A 23,701-nucleotide genomic window follows, 5' to 3' on the forward strand; every position below is an offset into this window, starting at 1 on the left:
AATGGAAATATCATGAACAGATTAATCAGCCAGATATAAAAAAATAAACAAATACGTAGGCAAACATCTCGATCGCCCCTTCTGCTATATTCATTGCCCTAATATATGATAAGTTCCATAAAGCAGAGTCACCACTCACATGTGCTGGTAATAAATATGTTACAGTGGGCAGACAATGAAAGGGCTGAGGCCCGACCAGACATTATAACTCCAGCATCTCTATGTTAAAAAGCATTTCTAGGCAATATCTAGCCTCTGAAAAAAATATGCAAGATCCACCGATAAATCTGGCAAAAGTCACTAACATTTTGGGCATACTTGTGCTCTCACCTGAATGTAGCGCCACCTTGTAGCCATCGGAGGTAACTGCAGCTCACAAAATGTTTCATAAGAGGGCAAGTTGAGAGGAATCCAAGAGGCAGATGTCCATAGAAAGAGCCTCTGACTACAGCAGGAAGGTTGGATGCTTCAAATTTGCATAGTTTCCTGTCCAACGTCCTCTCACGTCCCGAACGCCCACGTCACTCCACTGAATGCTCCTCATCCGCATAAAGAGAACACTTTCACAGAGGAGCAGAGTGGCGCAGCGGAAGCGTGCTGGGCCCATAACCCAGAGGTCGATGGATCGAAACCATCCTCTGCTAAATTTGCTTTATTTTCCTTCCAAGGACCAAGCTGTCATTTCCACGCTGCCAGAAAGGAAAAGCGCAAGCTTGCGCCAGCTATGTGAGAAAAGACTTCTCAACTATCTGTGTCTGCTGAAATACAAGAGAGGGATCGTCAAAGGATCCACCCTTTACTTTGAAAGTAAAGAGACACAATAATAAGCATAAATGACAGAGGGCGTTGGTGGTATAGTGTTGAGCATAGCTGCCTTCCATGCAGTTGACCCGGGTTCGATTCCCGGCCAACGCAGTGCAAATACTTATGTATTCTGCAAGCAGGATATATTTTAGTTCAACATGTCACAAAATGGAAATATCATGAACAGATTAATCAGCCATATATATAGAAATTAAAAAATACGTAGGCAAACATCTCAATCGCCCCTTCTGCTATATTCATTGTCCTAATATATGATAAGTTTCATAAAGCAGAGTCGCCATTCACATGTGCTGGTAATAAATATGTTATTTTGGGCAGGCAATGAAAGGGCTGAGGCCCGACCAGACATTATACCTCCAGCATCTCTATGTTAAAAAGCATTTCTAGGCAATTTCTAGCCTCTGAAAAAAATATGCAAGACCCACCGATAAATCTGGCCAAAGTCCGTAACATTTTTGCATACTTGTGCTCTGACCTGAATGTAGCGCCACCTCGTAGCTGTCGAAGGTAACTGCAGCTCACAAAATGTTTTATCAGAAGGCAAGTTGAGAGGAATCCAAGAGGCAGATGTCCATGGAAAGAGCCTCTCACTGCAGCAGGAAGGTTGGATGCTTGAAATTTGCATAGTTTCCTGTCCAACGTCCCGAACGCTCCCAAACGCTCAAAAGCCTCTCACCGGGTAGATCTCTGGCTCCCAGGTAAAGCCAAATCCTGAGCATGTTAGCGCTAGTATCACAGAGAGAGATATAGAGGGTTCAAGAGCTGCTGTCTTGATAAATGTTTGAAACGGCTAGTGCCTGAGAGTGTCTGGCTTTCAGTTATGACTGATTGTTAGAGGGGAAGATTAAGTTTTTCTGCACCCAGCATGCCTTGCGATATACTTAGGCAAATGAGGTGAGAGCCCGACCAATCCCACTCTACTCTGCTGAATGCTCCTTATTTGCATAAAGAGAACACTTTCACAACGGAGCAGAGTGGCGCAGCGGAAGCGTGCTGGGCCCATAACCCAGAGGTCGATGGATCGAAACCATCCTCTGCTAATTTTGCTTGATTTTTCTTCCAAGGACCAAGCTGTCATTCCCAGGCTGCCAGCAAGTAAAAGCGCAAGCTTTTGCCAGCTATGTGAGAAAAGACTTCTCAACTATCTGTGTCTGCTGAAATACAAGAGAGGGATCGTAAAAGGATCCACCCTGTACTTTGAAAGTAAAGACACACAATAATAAGCATAAATGACTGGTGGGACCTTCAAACACTTTTCTGGGCATGCTTTGAATTTCATTCTTCCCTTTTAGTTGTGCTATTATCTATCTCCTGGGCATTTCCTGGAATGTTCTCTCTTTCTCTTCCCTGCTTTGCTTCCCATGCTGCATCTATATGTTCATATCTATTTTTTGTACTACTGCTTTCCATTCTTCTCTTCCGCACAGCTTTGACCTTGGTTTCAATCCCAGTTCCTTACCCTCTGCTAAAAACTTTCTACTGCTTTTCATGTTGGTATCTAAACTAAATGCACCGTTGAAGCTGGTGCAAGATAGACATTGCACTCAGGGTCGTAATGTTTAGAACCGAGAGCATACAGATCATAGGGCGTTGGTGGTATAGTGGTGAGCATAGCTGCCTTCCAAGCAGTTGACCCGGGTTCGATTCCCGGCCAACGCAGTACAAATACTTATATATTCTGCAAGCTGGATATATTTTAATGCAATATGTCACAAAATGGAAATATCATGAACAGATTAATCAGCCAGATATAAAAAAATAAACAAATACGTAGGCAAACATCTCGATCGCCCCTTCTGCTATATTCATTGCCCTAATATATGATAAGTTCCATAAAGCAGAGTCACCACTCACATGTGCTGGTAATAAATATGTTACAGTGGGCAGACAATGAAAGGGCTGAGGCCCGACCAGACATTATAACTCCAGCATCTCTATGTTAAAAAGCATTTCTAGGCAATATCTAGCCTCTGAAAAAAATATGCAAGATCCACCGATAAATCTGGCAAAAGTCACTAACATTTTGGGCATACTTGTGCTCTCACCTGAATGTAGCGCCACCTTGTAGCCATCGGTGGTAACTGCAGCTCACAAAATGTTTCATAAGAGGGCAAGTTGAGAGGAATCCAAGAGGCAGATGTCCATAGAAAGAGCCTCTGACTACAGCAGGAAGGTTGGATGCTTCAAATTTGCATAGTTTCCTGTCCAACGTCCTCTCACGTCCCGAACGCCCACGTCACTCCACTGAATGCTCCTCATCTGCATAAAGAGAACACTTTCATAGAGGAGCAGAGTGGCGCAGCGGAAGCGTGCTGGGCCCATAACCCAGAGGTCGATGGATCGAAACCATCCTCTGCTAAATTTGCTTTATTTTCCTTCCAAGGACCAAGCTGTCATTTCCACGCTGCCAGAAAGGAAAAGCGCAAGCTTGCGCCAGCTATGTGAGAAAAGACTTCTCAACTATCTGTGTCTGCTGAAATACAAGAGAGGGATCGTCAAAGGATCCACCCTTTACTTTGAAAGTAAAGAGACACAATAATAAGCATAAATGACAGAGGGCGTTAGTGGTATAGTGGTGAGCATAGCTGCCTTCCATGCAGTTGACCCGGGTTCGATTCCCGGCCAACGCAGTGCAAATACTTATGTATTCTGCAAGCAGGATATATTTTAGTTCAACATGTCACAAAATGGAAATATCATGAACAGATTAATCAGCCATATATATAGAAATTAAAAAATACGTAGGCAAACATCTCAATCGCCCCTTCTGCTATATTCATTGTCCTAATATATGATAAGTTTCATAAAGCAGAGTCGCCATTCACATGTGCTGGTAATAAATATGTTATTTTGGGCAGGCAATGAAAGGGCTGAGGCCCGACCAGACATTATACCTCCAGCATCTCTATGTTAAAAAGCATTTCTAGGCAATTTCTAGCCTCTGAAAAAAATATGCAAGACCCACCGATAAATCTGGCCAAAGTCCGTAACATTTTTGCATACTTGTGCTCTGACCTGAATGTAGCGCCACCTCGTAGCTGTCGAAGGTAACTGCAGCTCACAAAATGTTTTATCAGAAGGCAAGTTGAGAGGAATCCAAGAGGCAGATGTCCATGGAAAGAGCCTCTCACTGCAGCAGGAAGGTTGGATGCTTGAAATTTGCATAGTTTCCTGTCCAACGTCCCGAACGCTCCCAAACGCTCAAAAGCCTCACACCGGGCAAGCCCTCACCGGGTAGATCTCTGGCTCCCAGGTAAAGCCAAATCCTGAGCATGTTAGCGCTAGTATCACAGAGAGAGATATAGAGGGTTCAAGAGCTGCTGTCTTGATAAATGTTTGAAACGGCTAGTGCCTGAGAGTGTCTGGCTTTCAGTTATGACTGATTGTGAGAGGGGAAGATTAAGTTTTTCTGCACCCAGCATGCCTTGCGATATACTTAGGCAAATGAGGTGAGAGCCCGACCAATCCCACTCTACTCTGCTGAATGCTCCTTATTTGCATAAAGAGAGCACTTTCACAACGGAGCAGAGTGGCGCAGCGGAAGCGTGCTGGGCCCATAACCCAGAGGTCGATGGATCGAAACCATCCTCTGCTAATTTTGCTTGATTTTTCTTCCAAGGACCAAGCTGTCATTCCCAGGCTGCCAGCAAGTAAAAGCGCAAGCTTTTGCCAGCTATGTGAGAAAAGACTTCTCAACTATCTGTGTCTGCTGAAATACAAGAGAGGGATCGTAAAAGGATCCACCCTGTACTTTGAAAGTAAAGACACACAATAATAAGCATAAATGACTGGTGGGACCTTCAAACACTTTTCTGGGCATGCTTTGAATTTCATTCTTCCCTTTTAGTTGTGCTATTATCTATCTCCTGGGCATTTCCTGGAATGTTCTCTCTTTCTCTTCCCTGCTTTGCTTCCCATGCTGCATCTATATGTTCATATCTATTATTTGTACTACTGCTTTCCATTCTTCTCTTCCGCACAGCTTTGACCTTGGTTTCAATCCCAGTTCCTTACCCTCTGCTAAAAACTTTCTACTGCTTTTCATGTTGGTATCTAAACCAAATGCACCGTTGAAGCTGGTGCAAGATAGACATTGCACTCAGGGTCGTAATGTTTAGAACCGAGAGCATACAGATCATAGGGCGTTGGTGGTATAGTGGTGAGCATAGCTGCCTTCCAAGCAGTTGACCCGGGTTCGATTCCCGGCCAACGCAGTACAAATACTTATATATTCTGCAAGCTGGATATATTTTAATGCAATATGTCACAAAATGGAAATATCATGAACAGATTAATCAGCCAGATATAAAAAAATAAACAAATACGTAGGCAAACATCTCGATCGCCCCTTCTGCTATATTCATTGCCCTAATATATGATAAGTTCCATAAAGCAGAGTCACCACTCACATGTGCTGGTAATAAATATGTTACAGTGGGCAGACAATGAAAGGGCTGAGGCCCGACCAGACATTATAACTCCAGCATCTCTATGTTAAAAAGCATTTCTAGGCAATATCTAGCCTCTGAAAAAAATATGCAAGATCCACCGATAAATCTGGCAAAAGTCACTAACATTTTGGGCATACTTGTGCTCTCACCTGAATGTAGCGCCACCTTGTAGCCATCGGAGGTAACTGCAGCTCACAAAATGTTTCATAAGAGGGCAAGTTGAGAGGAATCCAAGAGGCAGATGTCCATAGAAAGAGCCTCTGACTACAGCAGGAAGGTTGGATGCTTCAAATTTGCATAGTTTCCTGTCCAACGTCCTCTCACGTCCCGAACGCCCACGTCACTCCACTGAATGCTCCTCATCTGCATAAAGAGAACACTTTCACAGAGGAGCAGAGTGGCGCAGCGGAAGCGTGCTGGGCCCATAACCCAGAGGTCGATGGATCGAAACCATCCTCTGCTAAATTTGCTTTATTTTCCTTCCAAGGACCAAGCTGTCATTTCCACGCTGCCAGAAAGGAAAAGCGCAAGCTTGTGCCAGCTATGTGAGAAAAGACTTCTCAACTATCTGTGTCTGCTGAAATACAAGAGAGGGATCGTCAAAGGATCCACCCTTTACTTTGAAAGTAAAGAGACACAATAATAAGCATAAATGACAGAGGGCGTTGGTGGTATAGTGGTGAGCATAGCTGCCTTCCAAGCAGTTGACCCGGGTTCGATTCCCGGCCAACGCAGTGCAAATACTTATGTATTCTGCAAGCAGGATATATTTTAGTTCAACATGTCACAAAATGGAAATATCATGAACAGATTAATCAGCCATATATATAGAAATTAAAAAATACGTAGGCAAACATCTCAATCGCCCCTTCTGCTATATTCATTGTCCTAATATATGATAAGTTTCATAAAGCAGAGTCGCCATTCACATGTGCTGGTAATAAATATGTTATTTTGGGCAGGCAATGAAAGGGCTGAGGCCCGACCAGACATTATACCTCCAGCATCTCTATGTTAAAAAGCATTTCTAGGCAATTTCTAGCCTCTGAAAAAAATATGCAAGACCCACCGATAAATCTGGCCAAAGTCCGTAACATTTTTGCATACTTGTGCTCTGACCTGAATGTAGCGCCACCTCGTAGCTGTCGAAGGTAACTGCAGCTCACAAAATGTTTTATCAGAAGGCAAGTTGAGAGGAATCCAAGAGGCAGATGTCCATGGAAAGAGCCTCTCACTGCAGCAGGAAGGTTGGATGCTTGAAATTTGCATAGTTTCCTGTCCAACGTCCCGAACGCTCCCAAACGCTCAAAAGCCTCACACCGGGCAAGCCCTCACCGGGTAGATCTCTGGCTCCCAGGTAAAGCCAAATCCTGAGCATGTTAGCGCTAGTATCACAGAGAGAGATATAGAGGGTTCAAGAGCTGCTGTCTTGATAAATGTTTGAAACGGCTAGTGCCTGAGAGTGTCTGGCTTTCAGTTATGACTGATTGTTAGAGGGGAAGATTAAGTTTTTCTGCACCCAGCATGCCTTGCGATATACTTAGGCAAATGAGGTGAGAGCCCGACCAATCCCACTCTACTCTGCTGAATGCTCCTTATTTGCATAAAGAGAACACTTTCACAACGGAGCAGAGTGGCGCAGCGGAAGCGTGCTGGGCCCATAACCCAGAGGTCGATGGATCGAAACCATCCTCTGCTAATTTTGCTTGATTTTTCTTCCAAGGACCAAGCTGTCATTCCCAGGCTGCCAGCAAGTAAAAGCGCAAGCTTTTGCCAGCTATGTGAGAAAAGACTTCTCAACTATCTGTGTCTGCTGAAATACAAGAGAGGGATCGTAAAAGGATCCACCCTGTACTTTGAAAGTAAAGACACACAATAATAAGCATAAATGACTGGTGGGACCTTCAAACACTTTTCTGGGCATGCTTTGAATTTCATTCTTCCCTTTTAGTTGTGCTATTATCTATCTCCTGGGCATTTCCTGGAATGTTCTCTCTTTCTCTTCCCTGCTTTGCTTCCCATGCTGCATCTATATGTTCATATCTATTATTTGTACTACTGCTTTCCATTCTTCTCTTTCGCACAGCTTTGACCTTGGTTTCAATCCCAGTTCCTTACCCTCTGCTAAAAACTTTCTACTGCTTTTCATGTTGGTATCTAAACCAAATGCACCGTTGAAGCTGGTGCAAGATAGACATTGCACTCAGGGTCGTAATGTTTAGAACCGAGAGCATACAGATCATAGGGCGTTGGTGGTATAGTGGTGAGCATAGCTGCCTTCCAAGCAGTTGACCCGGGTTCGATTCCCGGCCAACGCAGTACAAATACTTATATATTCTGCAAGCTGGATATATTTTAATGCAATATGTCACAAAATGGAAATATCATGAACAGATTAATCAGCCAGATATAAAAAAATAAACAAATACGTAGGCAAACATCTCGATCGCCCCTTCTGCTATATTCATTGCCCTAATATATGATAAGTTCCATAAAACAGAGTCACCACTCACATGTGCTGGTAATAAATATGTTACAGTGGGCAGACAATGAAAGGGCTGAGGCCCGACCAGACATTATAACTCCAGCATCTCTATGTTAAAAAGCATTTCTAGGCAATATCTAGCCTCTGAAAAAAATATGCAAGATCCACCGATAAATCTGGCAAAAGTCACTAACATTTTGGGCATACTTGTGCTCTCACCTGAATGTAGCGCCACCTTGTAGCCATCGGAGGTAACTGCAGCTCACAAAATGTTTCATAAGAGGGCAAGTTGAGAGGAATCCAAGAGGCAGATGTCCATAGAAAGAGCCTCTGACTACAGCAGGAAGGTTGGATGCTTCAAATTTGCATAGTTTCCTGTCCAACGTCCTCTCACGTCCCGAACGCCCACGTCACTCCACTGAATGCTCCTCATCTGCATAAAGAGAACACTTTCACAGAGGAGCAGAGTGGCGCAGCGGAAGCGTGCTGGGCCCATAACCCAGAGGTCGATGGATCGAAACCATCCTCTGCTAAATTTGCTTTATTTTCCTTCCAAGGACCAAGCTGTCATTTCCACGCTGCCAGAAAGGAAAAGCGCAAGCTTGCGCCAGCTATGTGAGAAAAGACTTCTCAACTATCTGTGTCTGCTGAAATACAAGAGAGGGATCGTCAAAGGATCCACCCTTTACTTTGAAAGTAAAGAGACACAATAATAAGCATAAATGACAGAGGGCGTTGGTGGTATAGTGGTGAGCATAGCTGCCTTCCAAGCAGTTGACCCGGGTTCGATTCCCGGCCAACGCAGTGCAAATACTTATGTATTCTGCAAGCAGGATATATTTTAGTTCAACATGTCACAAAATGGAAATATCATGAACAGATTAATCAGCCATATATATAGAAATTAAAAAATACGTAGGCAAACATCTCAATCGCCCCTTCTGCTATATTCATTGTCCTAATATATGATAAGTTTCATAAAGCAGAGTCGCCATTCACATGTGCTGGTAATAAATATGTTATTTTGGGCAGGCAATGAAAGGGCTGAGGCCCGACCAGACATTATACCTCCAGCATCTCTATGTTAAAAAGCATTTCTAGGCAATTTCTAGCCTCTGAAAAAAATATGCAAGACCCACCGATAAATCTGGCCAAAGTCCGTAACATTTTTGCATACTTGTGCTCTGACCTGAATGTAGCGCCACCTCGTAGCTGTCGAAGGTAACTGCAGCTCACAAAATGTTTTATCAGAAGGCAAGTTGAGAGGAATCCAAGAGGCAGATGTCCATGGAAAGAGCCTCTCACTGCAGCAGGAAGGTTGGATGCTTGAAATTTGCATAGTTTCCTGTCCAACGTCCACTCACGTCCCGAACGCTCCCAAACGCTCAAAAGCCTCGCCCTCACCGGGTAGATCTCTGGCTCCCAGGTAAAGCCAAATCCTGAGCATGTTAGCGCTAGTATCACAGAGAGAGATATAGAGGGTTCAAGAGCTGCTGTCTTGATAAATGTTTGAAACGGCTAGTGCCTGAGAGTGTCTGGCTTTCAGTTATGACTGATTGTGAGAGGGGAAGATTAAGTTTTTCTGCACCCAGCATGCCTTGCGATATACTTAGGCAAATGAGGTGAGAGCCCGACCAATCCCACTCTACTCTGCTGAATGCTCCTTATTTGCATAAAGAGAACACTTTCACAACGGAGCAGAGTGGCGCAGCGGAAGCGTGCTGGGCCCATAACCCAGAGGTCGATGGATCGAAACCATCCTCTGCTAATTTTGCTTGATTTTTCTTCCAAGGACCAAGCTGTCATTCCCAGGCTGCCAGCAAGTAAAAGCGCAAGCTTTTGCCAGCTATGTGAGAAAAGACTTCTCAACTATCTGTGTCTGCTGAAATACAAGAGAGGGATCGTAAAAGGATCCACCCTGTACTTTGAAAGTAAAGACACACAATAATAAGCATAAATGACTGGTGGGACCTTCAAACACTTTTCTGGGCATGCTTTGAATTTCATTCTTCCCTTTTAGTTGTGCTATTATCTATCTCCTGGGCATTTCCTGGAATGTTCTCTCTTTCTCTTCCCTGCTTTGCTTCCCATGCTGCATCTATATGTTCATATCTATTATTTGTACTACTGCTTTCCATTCTTCTCTTCCGCACAGCTTTGACCTTGGTTTCAATCCCAGTTCCTTACCCTCTGCTAAAAACTTTCTACTGCTTTTCATGTTGGTATCTAAACCAAATGCACCGTTGAAGCTGGTGCAAGATAGACATTGCACTCAGGGTCGTAATGTTTAGAACCGAGAGCATACAGATCATAGGGCGTTGGTGGTATAGTGGTGAGCATAGCTGCCTTCCAAGCAGTTGACCCGGGTTCGATTCCCGGCCAACGCAGTACAAATACTTATATATTCTGCAAGCTGGATATATTTTAATGCAATATGTCACAAAATGGAAATATCATGAACAGATTAATCAGCCAGATATAAAAAAATAAACAAATACGTAGGCAAACATCTCGATCGCCCCTTCTGCTATATTCATTGCCCTAATATATGATAAGTTCCATAAAGCAGAGTCACCACTCACATGTGCTGGTAATAAATATGTTACAGTGGGCAGACAATGAAAGGGCTGAGGCCCGACCAGACATTATAACTCCAGCATCTCTATGTTAAAAAGCATTTCTAGGCAATATCTAGCCTCTGAAAAAAATATGCAAGATCCACCGATAAATCTGGCAAAAGTCACTAACATTTTGGGCATACTTGTGCTCTCACCTGAATGTAGCGCCACCTTGTAGCCATCGGAGGTAACTGCAGCTCACAAAATGTTTCATAAGAGGGCAAGTTGAGAGGAATCCAAGAGGCAGATGTCCATAGAAAGAGCCTCTGACTACAGCAGGAAGGTTGGATGCTTCAAATTTGCATAGTTTCCTGTCCAACGTCCTCTCACGTCCCGAACGCCCACGTCACTCCACTGAATGCTCCTCATCTGCATAAAGAGAACACTTTCACAGAGGAGCAGAGTGGCGCAGCGGAAGCGTGCTGGGCCCATAACCCAGAGGTCGATGGATCGAAACCATCCTCTGCTAAATTTGCTTTATTTTCCTTCCAAGGACCAAGCTGTCATTTCCACGCTGCCAGAAAGGAAAAGCGCAAGCTTGCGCCAGCTATGTGAGAAAAGACTTCTCAACTATCTGTGTCTGCTGAAATACAAGAGAGGGATCGTCAAAGGATCCACCCTTTACTTTGAAAGTAAAGAGACACAATAATAAGCATAAATGACAGAGGGCGTTGGTGGTATAGTGGTGAGCATAGCTGCCTTCCAAGCAGTTGACCCGGGTTCGATTCCCGGCCAACGCAGTGCAAATACTTATGTATTCTGCAAGCAGGATATATTTTAGTTCAACATGTCACAAAATGGAAATATCATGAACAGATTAATCAGCCATATATATAGAAATTAAAAAATACGTAGGCAAACATCTCAATCGCCCCTTCTGCTATATTCATTGTCCTAATATATGATAAGTTTCATAAAGCAGAGTCGCCATTCACATGTGCTGGTAATAAATATGTTATTTTGGGCAGGCAATGAAAGGGCTGAGGCCCGACCAGACATTATACCTCCAGCATCTCTATGTTAAAAAGCATTTCTAGGCAATTTCTAGCCTCTGAAAAAAATATGCAAGACCCACCGATAAATCTGGCCAAAGTCCGTAACATTTTTGCATACTTGTGCTCTGACCTGAATGTAGCGCCACCTCGTAGCTGTCGAAGGTAACTGCAGCTCACAAAATGTTTTATCAGAAGGCAAGTTGAGAGGAATCCAAGAGGCAGATGTCCATGGAAAGAGCCTCTCACTGCAGCAGGAAGGTTGGATGCTTGAAATTTGCATAGTTTCCTGTCCAACGTCCCGAACGCTCCCAAACGCTCAAAAGCCTCACACCGGGCAAGCCCTCACCGGGTAGATCTCTGGCTCCCAGGTAAAGCCAAATCCTGAGCATGTTAGCGCTAGTATCACAGAGAGAGATATAGAGGGTTCAAGAGCTGCTGTCTTGATAAATGTTTGAAACGGCTAGTGCCTGAGAGTGTCTGGCTTTCAGTTATGACTGATTGTGAGAGGGGAAGATTAAGTTTTTCTGCACCCAGCATGCCTTGCGATATACTTAGGCAAATGAGGTGAGAGCCCGACCAATCCCACTCTACTCTGCTGAATGCTCCTTATTTGCATAAAGAGAGCACTTTCACAACGGAGCAGAGTGGCGCAGCGGAAGCGTGCTGGGCCCATAACCCAGAGGTCGATGGATCGAAACCATCCTCTGCTAATTTTGCTTGATTTTTCTTCCAAGGACCAAGCTGTCATTCCCAGGCTGCCAGCAAGTAAGAGCGCAAGCTTTTGCCAGCTATGTGAGAAAAGACTTCTCAACTATCTGTGTCTGCTGAAATACAAGAGAGGGATCGTAAAAGGATCCACCCTGTACTTTGAAAGTAAAGACACACAATAATAAGCATAAATGACTGGTGGGACCTTCAAACACTTTTCTGGGCATGCTTTGAATTTCATTCTTCCCTTTTAGTTGTGCTATTATCTATCTCCTGGGCATTTCCTGGAATGTTCTCTCTTTCTCTTCCCTGCTTTGCTTCCCATGCTGCATCTATATGTTCATATCTATTATTTGTACTACTGCTTTCCATTCTTCTCTTCCGCACAGCTTTGACCTTGGTTTCAATCCCAGTTCCTTACCCTCTGCTAAAAACTTTCTACTGCTTTTCATGTTGGTATCTAAACCAAATGCACCGTTGAAGCTGGTGCAAGATAGACATTGCACTCAGGGTCGTAATGTTTAGAACCGAGAGCATACAGATCATAGGGCGTTGGTGGTATAGTGGTGAGCATAGCTGCCTTCCAAGCAGTTGACCTGGGTTCGATTCCCGGCCAACGCAGTACAAATACTTATATATTCTGCAAGCTGGATATATTTTAATGCAATATGTCACAAAATGGAAATATCATGAACAGATTAATCAGCCAGATATAAAAAAATAAACAAATACGTAGGCAAACATCTCGATCGCCCCTTCTGCTATATTCATTGCCCTAATATATGATAAGTTCCATAAAGCAGAGTCACCACTCACATGTGCTGGTAATAAATATGTTACAGTGGGCAGACAATGAAAGGGCTGAGGCCCGACCAGACATTATAACTCCAGCATCTCTATGTTAAAAAGCATTTCTAGGCAATATCTAGCCTCTGAAAAAAATATGCAAGATCCACCGATAAATCTGGCAAAAGTCACTAACATTTTGGGCATACTTGTGCTCTCACCTGAATGTAGCGCCACCTTGTAGCCATCGGAGGTAACTGCAGCTCACAAAATGTTTCATAAGAGGGCAAGTTGAGAGGAATCCAAGAGGCAGATGTCCATAGAAAGAGCCTCTGACTACAGCAGGAAGGTTGGATGCTTCAAATTTGCATAGTTTCCTGTCCAACGTCCTCTCACGTCCCGAACGCCCACGTCACTCCACTGAATGCTCCTCATCTGCATAAAGAGAACACTTTCACAGAGGAGCAGAGTGGCGCAGCGGAAGCGTGCTGGGCCCATAACCCAGAGGTCGATGGATCGAAACCATCCTCTGCTAAATTTGCTTTATTTTCCTTCCAAGGACCAAGCTGTCATTTCCACGCTGCCAGAAAGGAAAAGCGCAAGCTTGCGCCAGCTATGTGAGAAAAGACTTCTCAACTATCTGTGTCTGCTGAAATACAAGAGAGGGATTGTCAAAGGATCCACCCTTTACTTTGAAAGTAAAGAGACACAATAATAAGCATAAATGACAGAGGGCGTTGGTGGTATAGTGGTGAGCATAGCTGCCTTCCATGCAGTTGACCCGGGTTCGATTCCCGGCCAACGCAGTGCAAATACTTATGTATTCTGCAAGCAGGATATATTTTAGTTCAACATGTCACAAAATGGAAATATCATGAACAGATTAATCAGCCATATATATAGAAATTAAAAAATACGTAGGCAAACATCTCAATCGCCCCTTCTGCTATATTCATTGTCCTAATATATGATAAGTTTCATAAAGCAGAGTCGCCATTCACATGTGCTGGTAATAAATATGTTATTTTGGGCAGGCAATGAAAGGGCTGAGGCCCGACCAGACATTATACCTCCAGCATCTCTATGTTAAAAAGCATTTCTAGGCAATTTCTAGCCTCTGAAAAAAATATGCAAGACCCACCGATAAATCTGGCCAAAGTCCGTAACATTTTTGCATACTTGTGCTCTGACCTGAATGTAGCGCCACCTCGTAGCTGTCGAAGGTAACTGCAGCTCACAAAATGTTTTATCAGAAGGCAAGTTGAGAGGAATCCAAGAGGCAGATGTCCATGGAAAGAGCCTCTCACTGCAGCAGGAAGGTTGGATGCTTGAAATTTGCATAGTTTCCTGTCCAACGTCCCGAACGCTCCCAAACGCTCAAAAGCCTCGCCCTCACCGGGTAGATCTCTGGCTCCCAGGTAAAGCCAAATCCTGAGCATGTTAGCGCTAGTATCACAGAGAGAGATATAGAGGGTTCAAGAGCTGCTGTCTTGATAAATGTTTGAAACGGCTAGTGCCTGAGAGTGTCTGGCTTTCAGTTATGACTGATTGTGAGAGGGGAAGATTAAGTTTTTCTGCACCCAGCATGCCTTGCGATATACTTAGGCAAATGAGGTGAGAGCCCGACCAATCCCACTCTACTCTGCTGAATGCTCCTTATTTGCATAAAGAGAGCACTTTCACAACGGAGCAGAGTGGCGCAGCAGAAGCGTGCTGGGCCCATAACCCAGAGGTCGATGGATCGAAACCATCCTCTGCTAATTTTGCTTGATTTTTCTTCCAAGGACCAAGCTGTCATTCCCAGGCTGCCAGCAAGTAAAAGCGCAAGCTTTTGCCAGCTATGTGAGAAAAGACTTCTCAACTATCTGTGTCTGCTGAAATACAAGAGAGGGATCGTAAAAGGATCCACCCTGTACTTTGAAAGTAAAGACACACAATAATAAGCATAAATGACTGGTGGGACCTTCAAACACTTTTCTGGGCATGCTTTGAATTTCATTCTTCCCTTTTAGTTGTGCTATTATCTATCTCCTGGGCATTTCCTGGAATGTTCTCTCTTTCTCTTCCCTGCTTTGCTTCCCATGCTGCATCTATATGTTCATATCTATTATTTGTACTACTGCTTTCCATTCTTCTCTTCCGCACAGCTTTGACCTTGGTTTCAATCCCAGTTCCTTACCCTCTGCTAAAAACTTTCTACTGCTTTTCATGTTGGTATCTAAACCAAATGCACCGTTGAAGCTGGTGCAAGATAGACATTGCACTCAGGGTCGTAATGTTTAGAACCGAGAGCATACAGATCATAGGGCGTTGGTGGTATAGTGGTGAGCATAGCTGCCTTCCAAGCAGTTGACCCGGGTTCGATTCCCGGCCAACGCAGTACAAATACTTATATATTCTGCAAGCTGGATATATTTTAATGCAATATGTCACAAAATGGAAATATCATGAACAGATTAATCAGCCAGATATAAAAAAATAAACAAATACGTAGGCAAACATCTCGATCGCCCCTTCTGCTATATTCATTGCCCTAATATATGATAAGTTCCATAAAGCAGAGTCACCACTCACATGTGCTGGTAATAAATATGTTACAGTGGGCAGACAATGAAAGGGCTGAGGCCCGACCAGACATTATAACTCCAGCATCTCTATGTTAAAAAGCATTTCTAGGCAATATCTAGCCTCTGAAAAAAATATGCAAGATCCACCGATAAATCTGGCAAAAGTCACTAACATTTTGGGCATACTTGTGCTCTCACCTGAATGTAGCGCCACCTTGTAGCCATCGGAGGTAACTGCAGCTCACAAAATGTTTCATAAGAGGGCAAGTTGAGAGGAATCCAAGAGGCAGATGTCCATAGAAAGAGCCTCTGACTACAGCAGGAAGGTTGGATGCTTCAAATTTGCATAGTTTCCTGTCCAACGTCCTCTCACGTCCCGAACGCCCACGTCACTCCACTGAATGCTCCTCATCTGCATAAAGAGAACACTTTCACAGAGGAGCAGAGTGGCGCAGCGGAAGCGTGCTGGGCCCATAACCCAGAGGTCGATGGATCGAAACCATCCTCTGCTAAATTTGCTTTATTTTCCTTCCAAGGACCAAGCTGTCATTTCCACGCTGCCAGAAAGGAAAAGCGCAAGCTTGCGCCAGCTATGTGAGAAAAGACTTCTCAACTATCTGTGTCTGCTGAAATACAAGAGAGGGATCGTCAAAGGATCCACCCTTTACTTTGAAAGTAAAGAGACACAATAATAAGCATAAATGACAGAGGGCGTTGGTGGTATAGTGGTGAGCATAGCTGCCTTCCAAGCAGTTGACCCGGGTTCGATTCCCGGCCAACGCAGTGCAAATACTTATGTATTCTGCAAGCAGGATATATTTTAGTTCAACATGTCACAAAATGGAAATATCATGAACAGATTAATCAGCCATATATATAGAAATTAAAAAATACGTAGGCAAACATCTCAATCGCCCCTTCTGCTATATTCATTGTCCTAATATATGATAAGTTTCATGAAGCAGAGTCGCCATTCACATGTGCTGGTAATAAATATGTTATTTTGGGCAGGCAATGAAAGGGCTGAGGCCCGACCAGACATTATACCTCCAGCATCTCTATGTTAAAAAGCATTTCTAGGCAATTTCTAGCCTCTGAAAAAAATATGCAAGACCCACCGATAAATCTGGCCAAAGTCCGTAACATTTTTGCATACTTGTGCTCTGACCTGAATGTAGCGCCACCTCGTAGCTGTCGAAGGTAACTGCAGCTCACAAAATGTTTTATCAGAAGGCAAGTTGAGAGGAATCCAAGAGGCAGATGTCCATGGAAAGAGCCTCTCACTGCAGCAGGAAGGTTGGATGCTTGAAATTTGCATAGTTTCCTGTCCAACGTCCACAACGCTCCCAAACGCTCAAAAGCCTCACACCGGGCAAGCCCTCAATGGGTAGATCTCTGGCTCCCAGGTAAAGCCAAATCCTGAGCATGTTAGCGCTAGTATCACAGAGAGAGATATAGAGGGTTCAAGAGCTGCTGTCTTGATAAATGTTTGAAACGGCTAGTGCCTGAGAGTGTCTGGCTTTCAGTTATGACTGATTGTGAGAGGGGAAGATTACGTTTTTCTGCACCCAGCATGCCTTGCGATATACTTAGGCAAATGAGGTGAGAGCCCGACCAATCCCACTCTACTCTGCTGAATGCTCCTTATTTGCATAAAGAGAACACTTTCACAACGGAGCAGAGTGGCGCAGCGGAAGCGTGCTGGGCCCATAACCCAGAGGTCGATGGATCGAAACCATCCTCTGCTAATTTTGCTTGATTTTTCTTCCAAGGACCAAGCTGTCATTCCCAGGCTGCCAGCAAGTAAAAGCGCAAGCTTTTGCCAGCTATGTGAGAAAAGACTTCTCAACTATCTGTGTCTGCTGAAATACAAGAGAGGGATCGTAAAAGGATCCACCCTGTACTTTGAAAGTAAAGACACACAATAATAAGCATAAATGACTGGTGGGACCTTCAAACACTTTTCTGGGCATGCTTTGAATTTCATTCTTCCCTTTTAGTTGTGCTATTTTCTATCTCCTGGGCATTTCCTGGAATGTTCTCTCTTTCTCTTCCCTGCTTTGCTTCCCATGCTGCATCTATATGTTCATATCTATTATTTGTACTACTGCTTTCCATTCTTCTCTTCCGCACAGCTTTGACCTTGGTTTCAATCCCAGTTCCTTACCCTCTGCTAAAAACTTTCTACTGCTTTTCATGTTGGTATCTAAACCAAATGCACCGTTGAAGCTGGTGCAAGATAGACATTGCACTCAGGGTCGTAATGTTTAGAACCGAGAGCATACAGATCATAGGGCGTTGGTGGTATAGTGGTGAGCATAGCTGCCTTCCAAGCAGTTGACCCGGGTTCGATTCCCGGCCAACGCAGTACAAATACTTATATATTCTGCAAGCTGGATATATTTTAATGCAATATGTCACAAAATGGAAATATCATGAACAGATTAATCAGCCAGATATAAAAAAATAAACAAATACGTAGGCAAACATCTCGATCGCCCCTTCTGCTATATTCATTGCCCTAATATATGATAAGTTCCATAAAGCAGAGTCACCACTCACATGTGCTGGTAATAAATATGTTACAGTGGGCAGACAATGAAAGGGCTGAGGCCCGACCAGACATTATAACTCCAGCATCTCTATGTTAAAAAGCATTTCTAGGCAATATCTAGCCTCTGAAAAAAATATGCAAGATCCACCGATAAATCTGGCAAAAGTCACTAACATTTTGGGCATACTTGTGCTCTCACCTGAATGTAGCGCCACCTTGTAGCCATCGGAGGTAACTGCAGCTCACAAAATGTTTCATAAGAGGGCAAGTTGAGAGGAATCCAAGAGGCAGATGTCCATAGAAAGAGCCTCTGACTACAGCAGGAAGGTTGGATGCTTCAAATTTGCATAGTTTCCTGTCCAACGTCCTCTCACGTCCCGAACGCCCACGTCACTCCACTGAATGCTCCTCATCCGCATAAAGAGAACACTTTCACAGAGGAGCAGAGTGGCGCAGCGGAAGCGTGCTGGGCCCATAACCCAGAGGTCGATGGATCGAAACCATCCTCTGCTAAATTTGCTTTATTTTCCTTCCAAGGACCAAGCTGTCATTTCCACGCTGCCAGAAAGGAAAAGCGCAAGCTTGCGCCAGCTATGTGAGAAAAGACTTCTCAACTATCTGTGTCTGCTGAAATACAAGAGAGGGATCGTCAAAGGATCCACCCTTTACTTTGAAAGTAAAGAGACACAATAATAAGCATAAATGACAGAGGGCGTTGGTGGTATAGTGTTGAGCATAGCTGCCTTCCATGCAGTTGACCCGGGTTCGATTCCCGGCCAACGCAGTGCAAATACTTATGTATTCTGCAAGCAGGATATATTTTAGTTCAACATGTCACAAAATGGAAATATCATGAACAGATTAATCAGCCATATATATAGAAATTAAAAAATACGTAGGCAAACATCTCAATCGCCCCTTCTGCTATATTCATTGTCCTAATATATGATAAGTTTCATAAAGCAGAGTCGCCATTCACATGTGCTGGTAATAAATATGTTATTTTGGGCAGGCAATGAAAGGGCTGAGGCCCGACCAGACATTATACCTCCAGCATCTCTATGTTAAAAAGCATTTCTAGGCAATTTCTAGCCTCTGAAAAAAATATGCAAGACCCACCGATAAATCTGGCCAAAGTCCGTAACATTTTTGCATACTTGTGCTCTGACCTGAATGTAGCGCCACCTCGTAGCTGTCGAAGGTAACTGCAGCTCACAAAATGTTTTATCAGAAGGCAAGTTGAGAGGAATCCAAGAGGCAGATGTCCATGGAAAGAGCCTCTCACTGCAGCAGGAAGGTTGGATGCTTGAAATTTGCATAGTTTCCTGTCCAACGTCCCGAACGCTCCCAAACGCTCAAAAGCCTCACACCGGGCAAGCCCTCACCGGGTAGATCTCTGGCTCCCAGGTAAAGCCAAATCCTGAGCATGTTAGCGCTAGTATCACAGAGAGAGATATAGAGGGTTCAAGAGCTGCTGTCTTGATAAATGTTTGAAACGGCTAGTGCCTGAGAGTGTCTGGCTTTCAGTTATGACTGATTGTGAGAGGGGAAGATTAAGTTTTTCTGCACCCAGCATGCCTTGCGATATACTTAGGCAAATGAGGTGAGAGCCCGACCAATCCCACTCTACTCTGCTGAATGCTCCTTATTTGCATAAAGAGAGCACTTTCACAACCGAGCAGAGTGGCGCAGCGGAAGCGTGCTGGGCCCATAACCCAGAGGTCGATGGATCGAAACCATCCTCTGCTAATTTTGCTTGATTTTTCTTCCAAGGACCAAGCTGTCATTCCCAGGCTGCCAGCAAGTAAAAGCGCAAGCTTTTGCCAGCTATGTGAGAAAAGACTTCTCAACTATCTGTGTCTGCTGAAATACAAGAGAGGGATCGTAAAAGGATCCACCCTGTACTTTGAAAGTAAAGACACACAATAATAAGCATAAATGACTGGTGGGACCTTCAAACACTTTTCTGGGCATGCTTTGAATTTCATTCTTCCCTTTTAGTTGTGCTATTATCTATCTCCTGGGCATTTCCTGGAATGTTCTCTCTTTCTCTTCCCTGCTTTGCTTCCCATGCTGCATCTATATGTTCATATCTATTATTTGTACTACTGCTTTCCATTCTTCTCTTCCGCACAGCTTTGACCTTGGTTTCAATCCCAGTTCCTTACCCTCTGCTAAAAACTTTCTACTGCTTTTCATGTTGGTATCTAAACCAAATGCACCGTTGAAGCTGGTGCAAGATAGACATTGCACTCAGGGTCGTAATGTTTAGAACCGAGAGCATACAGATCATAGGGCGTTGGTGGTATAGTGGTGAGCATAGCTGCCTTCCAAGCAGTTGACCCGGGTTCGATTCCCGGCCAACGCAGTACAAATACTTATATATTCTGCAAGCTGGATATATTTTAATGCAATATGTCACAAAATGGAAATATCATGAACAGATTAATCAGCCAGATATAAAAAAATAAACAAATACGTAGGCAAACATCTCGATCGCCCCTTCTGCTATATTCATTGCCCTAATATATGATAAGTTCCATAAAGCAGAGTCACCACTCACATGTGCTGGTAATAAATATGTTACAGTGGGCAGACAATGAAAGGGCTGAGGCCCGACCAGACATTATAACTCCAGCATCTCTATGTTAAAAAGCATTTCTAGGCAATATCTAGCCTCTGAAAAAAATATGCAAGATCCACCGATAAATCTGGCAAAAGTCACTAACATTTTGGGCATACTTGTGCTCTCACCTGAATGTAGCGCCACCTTGTAGCCATCGGAGGTAACTGCAGCTCACAAAATGTTTCATAAGAGGGCAAGTTGAGAGGAATCCAAGAGGCAGATGTCCATAGAAAGAGCCTCTGACTACAGCAGGAAGGTTGGATGCTTCAAATTTGCATAGTTTCCTGTCCAACGTCCTCTCACGTCCCGAACGCCCACGTCACTCCACTGAATGCTCCTCATCTGCATAAAGAGAACACTTTCACAGAGGAGCAGAGTGGCGCAGCGGAAGCGTGCTGAGCCCATAACCCAGAGGTCGATGGATCGAAACCATCCTCTGCTAAATTTGCTTTATTTTCCTTCCAAGGACCAAGCTGTCATTTCCACGCTGCCAGAAAGGAAAAGCGCAAGCTTGCGCCAGCTATGTGAGAAAAGACTTCTCAACTATCTGTGTCTGCTGAAATACAAGAGAGGGATCGTCAAAGGATCCACCCTTTACTTTGAAAGTAAAGAGACACAATAATAAGCATAAATGACAGAGGGCGTTGGTGGTATAGTGGTGAGCATAGCTGCCTTCCATGCAGTTGACCCGGGTTCGATTCCCGGCCAACGCAGTGCAAATACTTATGTATTCTGCAAGCAGGATATATTTTAGTTCAACATGTCACAAAATGGAAATATCATGAACAGATTAATCAGCCATATATATAGAAATTAAAAAATACGTAGGCAAACATCTCAATCGCCCCTTCTGCTATATTCATTGTCCTAATATATGATAAGTTTCATAAAGCAGAGTCGCCATTCACATGTGCTGGTAATAAATATGTTATTTTGGGCAGGCAATGAAAGGGCTGAGGCCCGACCAGACATTATACCTCCAGCATCTCTATGTTAAAAAGCATTTCTAGGCAATTTCTAGCCTCTGAAAAAAATATGCAAGACCCACCGATAAATCTGGCCAAAGTCCGTAACATTTTTGCATACTTGTGCTCTGACCTGAATGTAGCGCCACCTCGTAGCTGTCGAAGGTAACTGCAGCTCACAAAATGTTTTATCAGAAGGCAAGTTGAGAGGAATCCAAGAGGCAGATGTCCATGGAAAGAGCCTCTCACTGCAGCAGGAAGGTTGGATGCTTGAAATTTGCATAGTTTCCTGTCCAACGTCCCGAACGCTCCCAAACGCTCAAAAGCCTCACACCGGGCAAGCCCTCACCGGGTAGATCTCTGGCTCCCAGGTAAAGCCAAATCCTGAGCATGTTAGCGCTAGTATCACAGAGAGAGATATAGAGGGTTCAAGAGCTGCTGTCTTGATAAATGTTTGAAACGGCTAGTGCCTGAGAGTGTCTGGCTTTCAGTTATGACTGATTGTGAGAGGGGAAGATTAAGTTTTTCTGCACCCAGCATGCCTTGCGATATACTTAGGCAAATGAGGTGAGAGCCCGACCAATCCCACTCTACTCTGCTGAATGCTCCTTATTTGCATAAAGAGAGCACTTTCACAACCGAGCAGAGTGGCGCAGCGGAAGCGTGCTGGGCCCATAACCCAGAGGTCGATGGATCGAAACCATCCTCTGCTAATTTTGCTTGATTTTTCTTCCAAGGACCAAGCTGTCATTCCCAGGCTGCCAGCAAGTAAAAGCGCAAGCTTTTGCCAGCTATGTGAGAAAAGACTTCTCAACTATCTGTGTCTGCTGAAATACAAGAGAGGGATCGTAAAAGGATCCACCCTGTACTTTGAAAGTAAAGACACACAATAATAAGCATAAATGACTGGTGGGACCTTCAAACACTTTTCTGGGCATGCTTTGAATTTCATTCTTCCCTTTTAGTTGTGCTATTATCTATCTCCTGGGCATTTCCTGGAATGTTCTCTCTTTCTCTTCCCTGCTTTGCTTCCCATGCTGCATCTATATGTTCATATCTATTATTTGTACTACTGCTTTCCATTCTTCTCTTCCGCACAGCTTTGACCTTGGTTTCAATCCCAGTTCCTTACCCTCTGCTAAAAACTTTCTACTGCTTTTCATGTTGGTATCTAAACCAAATGCACCGTTGAAGCTGGTGCAAGATAGACATTGCACTCAGGGTCGTAATGTTTAGAACCGAGAGCATACAGATCATAGGGCGTTGGTGGTATAGTGGTGAGCATAGCTGCCTTCCAAGCAGTTGACCCGGGTTCGATTCCCGGCCAACGCAGTACAAATACTTATATATTCTGCAAGCTGGATATATTTTAATGCAATATGTCACAAAATGGAAATATCATGAACAGATTAATCAGCCAGATATAAAAAAATAAACAAATACGTAGGCAAACATCTCGATCGCCCCTTCTGCTATATTCATTGCCCTAATATATGATAAGTTCCATAAAGCAGAGTCACCACTCACATGTGCTGGTAATAAATATGTTACAGTGGGCAGACAATGAAAGGGCTGAGGCCCGACCAGACATTATAACTCCAGCATCTCTATGTTAAAAAGCATTTCTAGGCAATATCTAGCCTCTGAAAAAAATATGCAAGATCCACCGATAAATCTGGCAAAAGTCACTAACATTTTGGGCATACTTGTGCTCTCACCTGAATGTAGCGCCACCTTGTAGCCATCGGAGGTAACTGCAGCTCACAAAATGTTTCATAAGAGGGCAAGTTGAGAGGAATCCAAGAGGCAGATGTCCATAGAAAGAGCCTCTGACTACAGCAGGAAGGTTGGATGCTTCAAATTTGCATAGTTTCCTGTCCAACGTCCTCTCACGTCCCGAACGCCCACGTCACTCCACTGAATGCTCCTCATCTGCATAAAGAGAACACTTTCACAGAGGAGCAGAGTGGCGCAGCGGAAGCGTGCTGAGCCCATAACCCAGAGGTCGATGGATCGAAACCATCCTCTGCTAAATTTGCTTTATTTTCCTTCCAAGGACCAAGCTGTCATTTCCACGCTGCCAGAAAGGAAAAGCGCAAGCTTGCGCCAGCTATGTGAGAA

The 23,701-nt window shown here is 44.0% G+C and overlaps 15 non-coding genes across 15 annotated transcripts; all 15 read left to right on the forward strand.

Moving 5' to 3' along the window:
• Window positions 1-2,412: 2,412 nt before the first annotated feature.
• TRNAG-UCC (transfer RNA glycine (anticodon UCC)) lies at window positions 2,413-2,484 on the forward strand. Its single transcript has one exon. It is a non-coding gene; the product is annotated as a tRNA-Gly (tRNA).
• Window positions 2,485-4,967: 2,483 nt separating this feature from the next.
• TRNAG-UCC (transfer RNA glycine (anticodon UCC)) lies at window positions 4,968-5,039 on the forward strand. Its single transcript has one exon. It is a non-coding gene; the product is annotated as a tRNA-Gly (tRNA).
• Window positions 5,040-5,938: 899 nt separating this feature from the next.
• On the forward strand, window positions 5,939-6,010 carry TRNAG-UCC (transfer RNA glycine (anticodon UCC)). The gene has a single exon. It is a non-coding gene; the product is annotated as a tRNA-Gly (tRNA).
• A 1,512-nt stretch (window positions 6,011-7,522) lies between these two features.
• On the forward strand, window positions 7,523-7,594 carry TRNAG-UCC (transfer RNA glycine (anticodon UCC)). Its single transcript has one exon. It is a non-coding gene; the product is annotated as a tRNA-Gly (tRNA).
• An 899-nt stretch (window positions 7,595-8,493) lies between these two features.
• TRNAG-UCC (transfer RNA glycine (anticodon UCC)) lies at window positions 8,494-8,565 on the forward strand. The gene has a single exon. It is a non-coding gene; the product is annotated as a tRNA-Gly (tRNA).
• Window positions 8,566-10,076: 1,511 nt separating this feature from the next.
• TRNAG-UCC (transfer RNA glycine (anticodon UCC)) lies at window positions 10,077-10,148 on the forward strand. Its single transcript has one exon. It is a non-coding gene; the product is annotated as a tRNA-Gly (tRNA).
• An 899-nt stretch (window positions 10,149-11,047) lies between these two features.
• Window positions 11,048-11,119, forward strand: TRNAG-UCC (transfer RNA glycine (anticodon UCC)). Its single transcript has one exon. It is a non-coding gene; the product is annotated as a tRNA-Gly (tRNA).
• Window positions 11,120-12,631: 1,512 nt separating this feature from the next.
• TRNAG-UCC (transfer RNA glycine (anticodon UCC)) lies at window positions 12,632-12,703 on the forward strand. Its single transcript has one exon. It is a non-coding gene; the product is annotated as a tRNA-Gly (tRNA).
• Window positions 12,704-13,602: 899 nt separating this feature from the next.
• Window positions 13,603-13,674, forward strand: TRNAG-UCC (transfer RNA glycine (anticodon UCC)). Its single transcript has one exon. It is a non-coding gene; the product is annotated as a tRNA-Gly (tRNA).
• A 1,501-nt stretch (window positions 13,675-15,175) lies between these two features.
• TRNAG-UCC (transfer RNA glycine (anticodon UCC)) lies at window positions 15,176-15,247 on the forward strand. Its single transcript has one exon. It is a non-coding gene; the product is annotated as a tRNA-Gly (tRNA).
• Window positions 15,248-16,146: 899 nt separating this feature from the next.
• On the forward strand, window positions 16,147-16,218 carry TRNAG-UCC (transfer RNA glycine (anticodon UCC)). Its single transcript has one exon. It is a non-coding gene; the product is annotated as a tRNA-Gly (tRNA).
• A 1,512-nt stretch (window positions 16,219-17,730) lies between these two features.
• Window positions 17,731-17,802, forward strand: TRNAG-UCC (transfer RNA glycine (anticodon UCC)). The gene has a single exon. It is a non-coding gene; the product is annotated as a tRNA-Gly (tRNA).
• Window positions 17,803-20,285: 2,483 nt separating this feature from the next.
• Window positions 20,286-20,357, forward strand: TRNAG-UCC (transfer RNA glycine (anticodon UCC)). The gene has a single exon. It is a non-coding gene; the product is annotated as a tRNA-Gly (tRNA).
• An 899-nt stretch (window positions 20,358-21,256) lies between these two features.
• TRNAG-UCC (transfer RNA glycine (anticodon UCC)) lies at window positions 21,257-21,328 on the forward strand. Its single transcript has one exon. It is a non-coding gene; the product is annotated as a tRNA-Gly (tRNA).
• A 1,512-nt stretch (window positions 21,329-22,840) lies between these two features.
• On the forward strand, window positions 22,841-22,912 carry TRNAG-UCC (transfer RNA glycine (anticodon UCC)). Its single transcript has one exon. It is a non-coding gene; the product is annotated as a tRNA-Gly (tRNA).
• The last annotated feature ends 789 nt before the right edge of the window (window positions 22,913-23,701 follow it).

Source organism: Lissotriton helveticus, chromosome 11 (assembly GCF_964261635.1).
Source record: "Lissotriton helveticus chromosome 11, aLisHel1.1, whole genome shotgun sequence".
Classification (NCBI taxonomy): Eukaryota; Metazoa; Chordata; class Amphibia; order Caudata; family Salamandridae; genus Lissotriton; species Lissotriton helveticus.